This window comes from Triticum dicoccoides, chromosome 5B (genome assembly GCF_002162155.2).
Source record: "Triticum dicoccoides isolate Atlit2015 ecotype Zavitan chromosome 5B, WEW_v2.0, whole genome shotgun sequence".
Taxonomy (NCBI): domain Eukaryota; kingdom Viridiplantae; phylum Streptophyta; class Magnoliopsida; order Poales; family Poaceae; genus Triticum; species Triticum dicoccoides.
Window position 1 is genome coordinate 279,998,693 of NC_041389.1, and position 9,612 is coordinate 280,008,304.

The following is a 9,612-nucleotide window of genomic DNA, read 5'->3' on the forward strand; positions in this document are numbered from 1 at the left end:
GGACCCCCGTTTCGACTGTAGCGCTCCAACACAAGTCTGTTTCGTCCGTTTTGCGGTACGCCACACCCCTCCTGATCAACAGGACCCCCGTTTCAACCGCAGGAGGTTCGTTTCCTCCGTTTTGCGGTACGCCACACCCCTCCCGATCAACAGGACCCCCGTTTCGACCGTAGGAGGTCCATTTCCTCCGTTTTGCGGTACGCCACACCCCTCTCGATCAACAGGACCCCGTTCCGAACGTAGGAGGTCCGTTTCCTCCGTTGTGCGGTACGCCAGGCCTCGTTTCCATCGCCTGTTTCGTCCAAGCCGGTTGGCTCCCACGCGTTTCGTTACCTCCCGATGAACACGACGCATTCCGTTGCCTCCCCATGAACACAACACATTCCGTTGCCTCCCCATGAACACGACGACGACTCTGTTTCTCCGTTCCAACCCAGCCATGTACGTATACGCGAGTAGGCGTTCGAGACCCCACCTGTATGTACGTACGTGGCCGTATTTTCTTTCTTACACCCTAGCCGTTGTACGTACGTGTACATGCTACGTGCGCGCCTCTACTACGACACGTGCGTGCCTCTACATCGACCAATATATATGTATGTACATGTTCGCGACCAGAATGACAATGCTACATACACTTCGACCAGGTGGGTCCCGACTGTCAGGCAGTTCCTTGCGTGCGAAAATGTAGCTGGTGGGTCCCAGTAGTCAGAGGGGCGAATCATTTTTTTTGCCCGGACGCACTTCCTTTACGTGCGAAGATGTAGCTGGTGGGTCCCAACAGTCAGGGGGGTGAATCATTTTTTTTGCCCGGACGCACTTCCTTGCGTGCGAAGATGTAGCTGGTGGGTCCTAGTAGTCAGGGGGGCGAATCGTTTTTTTTACCCGGACGCACTTCCTTGCGTGCGAAGATGTAGCTGGTGGGTCCCAGCAGTCAGGGGGGAACTTTTTTTTGCGAAATACGGTGGCCCGTCCGATGGGTCCACGCTGTCAGGTGGAGGAATCATTATTTTCCGCGTAATAAGTAGGCACTTCCTTGCTGCGGCCGTGGACCCAGCTGTCAGCCTCTCCACGTACAGTCCACGTCCGATGGAAGTCGTTCCTTGACTATGTTGACCACGCCGCACCGAGAGCACCACGGCGGTGGACGACGGCGAGGCCTAGGAAGGGGACGACTCGGAGCCGGGGAAGACACAACAGTGGATGCCCACGCGAAGAGGAGTACGAGGGTTCACTGGTTCGGCTGCGGTATGAGACTACTGTCACCGTAGAATAACAGGGGGTGTGGGTGAGTAGAGGGATGGCCTGGCCAGCGGTGGGAGTAGTAGGGGGCGGTGAGGCCTCCGCGGCATCACAGTCGTCCACGGGAGGCAGGAGCACGCGGCACGACCGGCGCTGGTTTGGGCGGTTGGAGCAAGAAGACCAGAGGTTGAAGAAGCACTACAATCGTTGGATGAACATCGTACGGTAACAGGAGCCAAAATCGTTCATATTGACTAAGTTGAGAAAGCCCTCCGTCCCCGTCAACTTGGTAGGCCCACAAGTCAGCCTCCTAGTATGCTGGGTTCCAGCTGGCAGGGGGAGTATTCATTTTTTTTGTGCGTAATAAGGAGGCACTTCCTTGCGTGCGAAGATAGCTGGTGGGTCCAACAAGTCAGCGGGGGGCATGTTTTTTCGCGAAATACAGAGGTCCTTCCGGTGGGTCCCAGATGTCAGGTGGAGGAATCATTATTTTGCGTGTAATAAGGATGCATTTCCTTGTGTGCGGCCGTGGACCCAGCTGTCAGCCTCTCCACGCACAGTCTACTTCCGATGGTGTCGTTCGTTGACCACGTTGACCATGCCGCACCGAGCGCATCCAAGGTGGTCGACGACGGCAAGGCCCCGGACAGCAACGAGCCGGAGATGGGAAGACGCGGGAGTAGAGTCGCAGACGGAGAGGTGTACGAGGGTTAACTGGTTCTAGTGCGGTGTGGTTCGGCAGTCGGTTGAGAAGAATAGGAGGTGTGGAGGTGTGGAGGGATGGCCTGTCCAATGGTGGAGTAGCGCTTCATAGCGAAGCGTGCTAAGCAGAGCTGCTAGCAGCAAGAGGCGGGAGGTGGTCCCGGCAGCGCTGGAGGAAGAAGACGAGAGATTAAAGATGGATGCCGGTCGTTGGATGTAAATCCAACGACTAACATGTCAGAATCATTTGTTGACTAAATTGACAACGACTTGCGTTGGCTTCGACCTATTGGCCCACATTTCAGCCTCCAAAAATGTGGCACGTATTCAACCCGTTTTTTCAGAATTTACAGTCTTTTTTTTACGTGGTAGAATTTACAGTCAATTTGATCTTTTTTATTTGAATTACAGCCATTAGCTGGGCTGGGTGAACAATTAATGTAGCGTCCATGCGGCCCATTTATTTTATTTCCTAAAAAATTACAGGCCATTTGCACTTTCTCAAAATACACAATTTTGCTAGGCTGATTCTAATTATAATGCTGGGTTGGGCCAGCAATGTTATCAAAAAATAAAAAAGGGCTGAGCATTTTGTTATAAATACATTTAAATAATAAGTGATATTATTACATTCGTCCTTAAATCTTACCAAGCTTTTGTACACAATCACTAGGATTTTCGTGCCAAAACAATCCAGGATTTTATTTGTTAAGAAATTATTTTTATAAGTTAATAAGATGTGGGATATTGTTTTCTTACATATGTAAGTATCTGTTAAATATATGATGACAATAAAAAATAATATATAATAACATATAAAATAATTTAAATATATATAATATAGTTAGAAGGGAAACATAAGTTGTACCTGACGTTCCTATTCTTATATAGAAAAATAGAACAGACCTCTGCGTTTTCTTCAAAAAAATACATAAAATGGGCTGCCAAAAATAAAACCTCGGATGGGAGGTCCATAGGCCGGTCGATACATGACGGCCCTAAGAAAATACAAACAGGCCCTCCCATCCGAGGTCGTGGGCTGCGCATGTTAAAAATGAAAGCCTAGACAGGGCAGCCCAAAACCACGTCCAACACTTGCCAGAACTTCGTCCCTCGTTTTCTCTGTGTTTCGCACACTCGACATTGTGTGGGCATTTTGACTGTGCATCATATGAAGATGTGCTATGCATGAATGTTGATCAGCATGATGTTAGTTGGCTGGTAGTTTCATTTTCGACCATGAATAAAACTTCCAACATGATGTTAACCCTGTTTGAAAAGGCCATGTTAATATAAATGCTCTGCCTCTGAAAGTTGCAGTTTCTTCTCGTCTGCACTTTTATACTCCTATGAAACTACATTTTTTAAGTGCTAAAAATAGATCTCTAGAATTCATAAAATTCTTCATATGCTCAATACTGCAAATCTAAAATTCAAAAGACATTCATATCTGAAAGTACTCTCAAAATACACAACACAAAACACAATTCACAACCTGCAAATACTGACAACCCTAAGCTCCTCCTGACAATTCACAACCTGCCCGACTATTGGGGTGGGGAGGGGGGGGAAGCCCCCTCCTATTCCTCGGCGGCAGACAGCCGCCCCGTGAGACAATGTGAATGGCGAGGGAGACGATGGCGGGGAAGCGTTGTCGGGCCAACTGCTTTTCTCCTCTTGCAGTTGGGTTTGGTCGACGAAGACTCCACGGGCTCGCTCTGGCAGGACACCCTCACAAACGGCACCCTGTAGATGCTCGATCCTTCAATCTCTGGTGGATGCTCCATCTGGGATCAATACTCCCACCACCGCTCCCTCACGATCGGATTCGGTGAATCTGTTTGCTCCATGGCCCAGAGGAGCAGCTCTATGTACTCCGGCGTGACTCCCTCCGGGAGTATCACCGCCTTTTCGCTCTGTTGCAGATATTTGGCCATGGATGTCATGCGTCGCCGCTAGTTGGTCCTTGTTGTCAAACCAAGACTGTATCTCCAACATCCTAGCTAGCTTCACAGGGTCGCCGTCTGTGATCCTCACGTATCGGTTGTACTCCTCCATCGATCTACTTCTCCACAACACCTTCACTCGCCAGCGGTGGTTTTTGAATGGAAGAGGAGAGGAGCAACACTAGTTTTGGATTAGAACGGGAGAGGAGCGACGTTGGTTTTGGACTAGAATAGGAGAGGAGGGGCGGTGGTTTTGAAATGGAAGAGGAGAGGAGCGGCGTTGGATTTAGATTGGAACAGGAGAGGAGCGGCGGTGGTTTAAGAGGAGAAGAGCGGAAGAGCGGCGCTGGTCTTGGAAGTGTTTTTTGTTGTTTTGCGTATTTGGGTCAAAGTTTGACCACGTACTGTATTTGACAAGCAAAATGTGAATGCATGTCACCAAAAATTGTATCGTTTGGTTCGTATCTAAATGTACTTTCAAATTATATTATTTTTGCAACGTATAACATATATTTTATGTGCGAAAATCATGGTCAATTATCACCCAGAATAAAAAGGAGACTAGTTAATGTGGGGTCGCTTTCTTAATTGAAGGGTAAATTAATTTTGATTTTGATCCAGTCACAGCGCGCCGGCCCTCTCGCCAAATCCTAAATCGCTGCCGCACGCTCCTCTCCCTCTTCTCCATTGCACCTCCTCTACTCTCCATCATCTCCATTCCAAAACCACTGTCTCGCCTCTCCCTCTTCTAATCTTCTCCATTGCAAAACCACCTCCTCTCCTCTCCATCATCTCCATTCCAAAACCACCTCCTCTTCTCTCCATCATCTCCATTCCAAAACCACCGTCTCGCCTCTCCCTCTTCTGATCTTCTCTCCATTGCAAAACAACCTCCTCTCCTCTCCATCATCTCCATTCCAAAACCACCTCCTCTCCTCTCCCTCTTCTCTATTGCAAGTCCACCATCTCTCCTCCCATCTTCCAAAGCTAGCATCGGACCACTCAGAAGGACATCTATGGAGAGGATGCAGCAGCGAATCAGGCAGATCGCCGGCGGCGACCAGGCAAAGTTAGCCAGGTTGAAGGAGATCCTTAGTTGGTTTGACAATGAGTGGGAGATTTCGAGGATGGTGCGGGCCATGTGGCAATGTATGCGAAAGAGCGAGACGGCGGCGATGTACATGTACTCCTTGGCGGCAGTCACGCCGCATCCTCTTAGTTCATTGAGTATCTCCTATGGGCGATGGAGCAGACAGATTCGCCCGAGGCGACAGTCAGGCGGAGTTGGTGGGCATACAGGTCGAAGGTTGAGCACCCAGAGGATAACGAATCGATCGAGTATGGTGTGCTGTTCGTGAGGGTGCACAGCCAGCCGGAGCCACACGAGTATTCGTTCTCCCACCGCAAGAGGAGGCCGGATGGCGCGACGTCGCTTCCCCGCCGTTCTCCACGGTTCCCTCAACGCTCGCCTCATTTCAACGGCGACGGTAGGGTTTAAGGTAAGCTTCGCACTAACCTAATCTTCCACCTACTCATGCTTACAATCAGTGTGACAGCTAATAAAAATCATGCTTACAATCAGTCTCCGAGTACTATGCCAATCACCCTAAAATAGCTCTGGACCTTTGGGTCAAAGTTGTGACACAGTGTACAAATAAAGAAAAATAGATTGGTGCTTTTTTCAGAAAAGAGTACTCCCTAGAAAATTGCCAATATAAGCTACTAGTATTTGGTCAGAGGATTTGCTGCCGAGAAAGATCCGTCCACAGAGAGCGCCACACATCCCACTGGTGGTGGTGGATGCCAATGCGTGCATGCAGCATGGTTGGTGTCGGTAATTTTTACTTGGCACACCTTGCACTCTGCATATATGCCGGTTCCATACGTACATTTGTGCAGTTCCACCAAAATACAGCTGAATAACCCTGTTTGCACAGATAATGAAAAAGTGTGATTACATTATAGTGGCACTAGTTGATGAAACACACAAAATAAATAGAAGAAAATATTGCGATAGTATCATAGTATGCCATGCTGCGAGGGCGAGATGGGCCCTGCGATGCCTCACACGGTACGCCTCATACTGGACATCGTCCCAAGTCTCCCAGATACACCTTCTGCCAGTGATGAACATCAGTGTACAGCAGTAGTACAAGGAGGCGCCTTGAGACATTCAAATCTCTATTTTTGTACATATCAACTAAATATAAGCATCCTAGTTTGCAGAAATGCTTAAACATTAACAATGGGACTAGTTGATGAAACATACTTTAACAAAGAGAAGCACTTTCTTTATCTACATTGGAAATGAAATGATAGAGATGACACTCGCTCTATTTTAACTGTATTATTACTTCATTTTATCAGTGACACTAGGGTTGAGCAGGTGGCAAACGAGGTGTACCGTGCGTCGCAAGGATGGAGGCCGGGGGTGCTTAGACTGGGATGTTGAAGCTGGCTCTTTCAGTCACCAACATGGATGATTCAATTCATGGGACCTTTTGGTGCAGTTCACCTAAAATGAAGCAATGTCCAGTGAGCTAGCAGCTTCTTCAAATTTTTTTAAGAAAAGGGCTCCAGCCCCGGTTCCATTTCCATCAGAAAACGAAACCCACAGAGCTTCTTCTTCATTAGTTGCAATAAAATTGAGCAACATCAAGGTTGGTTGTGAAGCTCCTGGAATGCTCAACTATAATTTAGATATCATTTGTGCAGTTCAACTAAGATCGAGCGTGAAATGTATATCTCTGTTTGCACAAAAAGGTGGAAAGGAGGGTGACTAACAAGTGATGAAACATGCATCAAATGAAAAGAAGCATGTTCCTTATCTGAATGGCAATCCTACAAGGACAGTAGCAATTTCTAAAGCAGTGGCATTGCTAGATATTTGTGTGGGCATTAGGATTAACTATGACAACCGTTAAATACAACATTACTTTGGGCACGGGAGAGTAGGCGGACCAGGACAGTTGCATTTCTAACGAAAAGAACCAACTTATCTTAATGGGAAATTTTAGCAGGACATGTAAAGAAGTGCCATCGATTCATATTACTAGAGGCATTACATTGAAAACAACATTGGTTTAACGTGTCCTTACTTTTAACAGTGCGACCGCTACATTTTACCAGTGGCATTACATAAGAGTGGCTCGGGGCAACAAACATGAGAACAAGATATCTGGGTTGGTCCCATTTTTGTTCGGTATAGCCACCTTATACTGTGTGAGGCTAGCAAATCTAGTGCTGGACTTACTCAGTTGACTTGTCCCCCGGTCCCAACTTTCTTTCCTTTTTCAACCAATAGATCGGTTTATATTGAGTTTGTACTGCATTTCCCTTTATTTCCCTATTAGACCTAGAGACCAGTTGGATAGCCAGTCTCTGCTACTTTTCGCCCCCATTATTTCCTCTTTCGACCAAGTCCTAGATTCAGGTAACAAATCCTCGCCCACCCCCACCCCCTTTCTTCCTTGTTTGAACCAAGTAGTACTAGATTCGAGTGCATGAACTAGCTTTACCTCTTAAACGTAAAAAAATTAGGTGGTTTTCGAACAGCCGATCGATCCTATCTACGAGGGGGCCTGAGAAATAGTAAAAGTTACAAATGCAGCGACGTCAGGAGCCCGGGAAGTAGAGAAAGGCCGGTTTCGAAGGAAGTTATACCTGATGGTCGCCGGGATGTCGCTAGGTGGGCGGTGGGAGGCCGGATTTGCCCACACTACGAATGCGAGGAAGAAGGGGTCGGAGGCCCTCTCTCGCCAGCGGTGCTTGGGAGAGAATGGCAAGGCAGGCTGATCAGGACGCGCCCAGCAGTGGGTAAGAGCCGTCACCGAGGACGACCGCGTGAACATTGCACCTTCTCACCTTCCCCGACGGAGAGGATCCGGCTGGATCTGTGACCAGCGGTGAGCAGAGAGAGAGTGTGTGGCCACCGCTGTTGTGTTTAGATCTGGAGAGGCCGAGACAATGTGAAGAGAGCAACACTAGCAAGCAAGTGCGGAGGCTCCTGCCTATATAGTGGAGTAGTACTTAGTTTTCTTTTGTCTACCGGAGCCGGCTTGACCTCGTCAATGACTGTCGAGAAGTCTTCATGCACGTGGCTCAGAGGTGCAGTTGTTGTCATTTTGATATGAAGCGCCTGATTATAACATATAACACGAAAAAATGCCACATGACAAGAAATCATAACCTCACTGCCCAAAGGAGACAACATGAATCCCGACGGACAAACTAGACGAGGAACAAAGCTCAAATTAAAGATAAACTCGTAGAAAAGGGGTCCATCGATAGATGTCCTAATTAACATAGCCGACTTGACCTAGATGGCAACTGAGTAGTCACTGTTCGTGCATGTTCCCCCAATGACTAGCCCAACTCAGTTGTCGCTATTTAACCCTCGCAGTGATCCGAAGCACATGACACCTAATTTTGCGAGATGACAAGAAACCTTTTTTTAGATTTCTCACCACAACTACAACCATGTACAACACAGCCTGCACGATATGTAGACGATAGCCAATCCAGGCGTGTCTGCTAGAGTCTGGTCACATGCATGGACGAACTGATCTTCCGTGTCTTGCAGGGATTGTCCAGGCACCAACATAGTACAACACTTCTCTAGTACTATCGCTCGTCTCCCTCTTCTATTAAGTCACCCGACTTGTGGGGCCGGGGAGTGTGCCTATGGTCGGTTCTCAATTGCTGTCCCACATGTGTGTGCGAACACAATATGACGCGCGTTCCATTCAGAGAGCAGCGTGCCAGACCGACCAACCGTCTGGGGTGCGACGCGAACGCGACGGGCATGCTGTATACTCCATACATGTGTACCGTCGTTTTCTAGATGCTTTGCTCCATGGCGCGGGTGCAATCCATGGCTACAAAATTAGTATGTTGTATACTATTTAAAAGTCGAGGGTGGGGTTTTCCTGCTCGGTAGGTGGTGGGACAGTTCTGCCTAGTCGGTTCGACAGAGATGCGAGAAGACGAGGGAGTAGGCTCCTACAAACGTAGGGCTGTGTGATTTGACAACGAGTTATTGCTGGACAGGTGGGGCCCCGTTATTTGACCTGCCATTATCATTTTAACTGCGGCGCTACGACCGGCGTGAGTCTCCCGATTCCTGACCACCTCCATACAGATGCCTCTCCCAATGCTCCACCATGTAGTAGAGGCTGGCTCTTGCATGAGAGCCCACTTCTCCACTTTTTCCTTGCCTCTCTTTCCTCCACATGTGCAAAAATGCCATGTAAAGCGCACTATTGTACTTACTTGCTCCTACAGGTGCTTAAGCTTGCCACATAGGCATAAAGTCTGATGTGGCAAGTTAATCAAGAAGAGAGAGACTAGTTTGGTGACCCAAGGAAGAAACGGTGCTAAGTGAAAGTGCTAGTATCGACTAGAGGGGGGTGAATAGGCAAATTTTATGAAAGTCTTCAAAACATGATAGTATCGAAGACAAGCAGCAGAAATGACCTAATCGATATGCAGCGGAAGATAAACTACAATAAGCAAACCATAGTCAAGTATGCAATGATGTGAAAGCACAGGACTAAAAGCAGCTAAGTAGTAAGGATCAGGATGGAAGATAGTATGAAGCCAATCAACAGTAGTAGCCAAGCAATGAAGTCAAACAGGTACACAGATAGGCAATGACTTCACGAAGACAAACTTAAGTAAAGGAAGGGAGAGGATAGAACCAGTCACTTGTTGAAGACACATG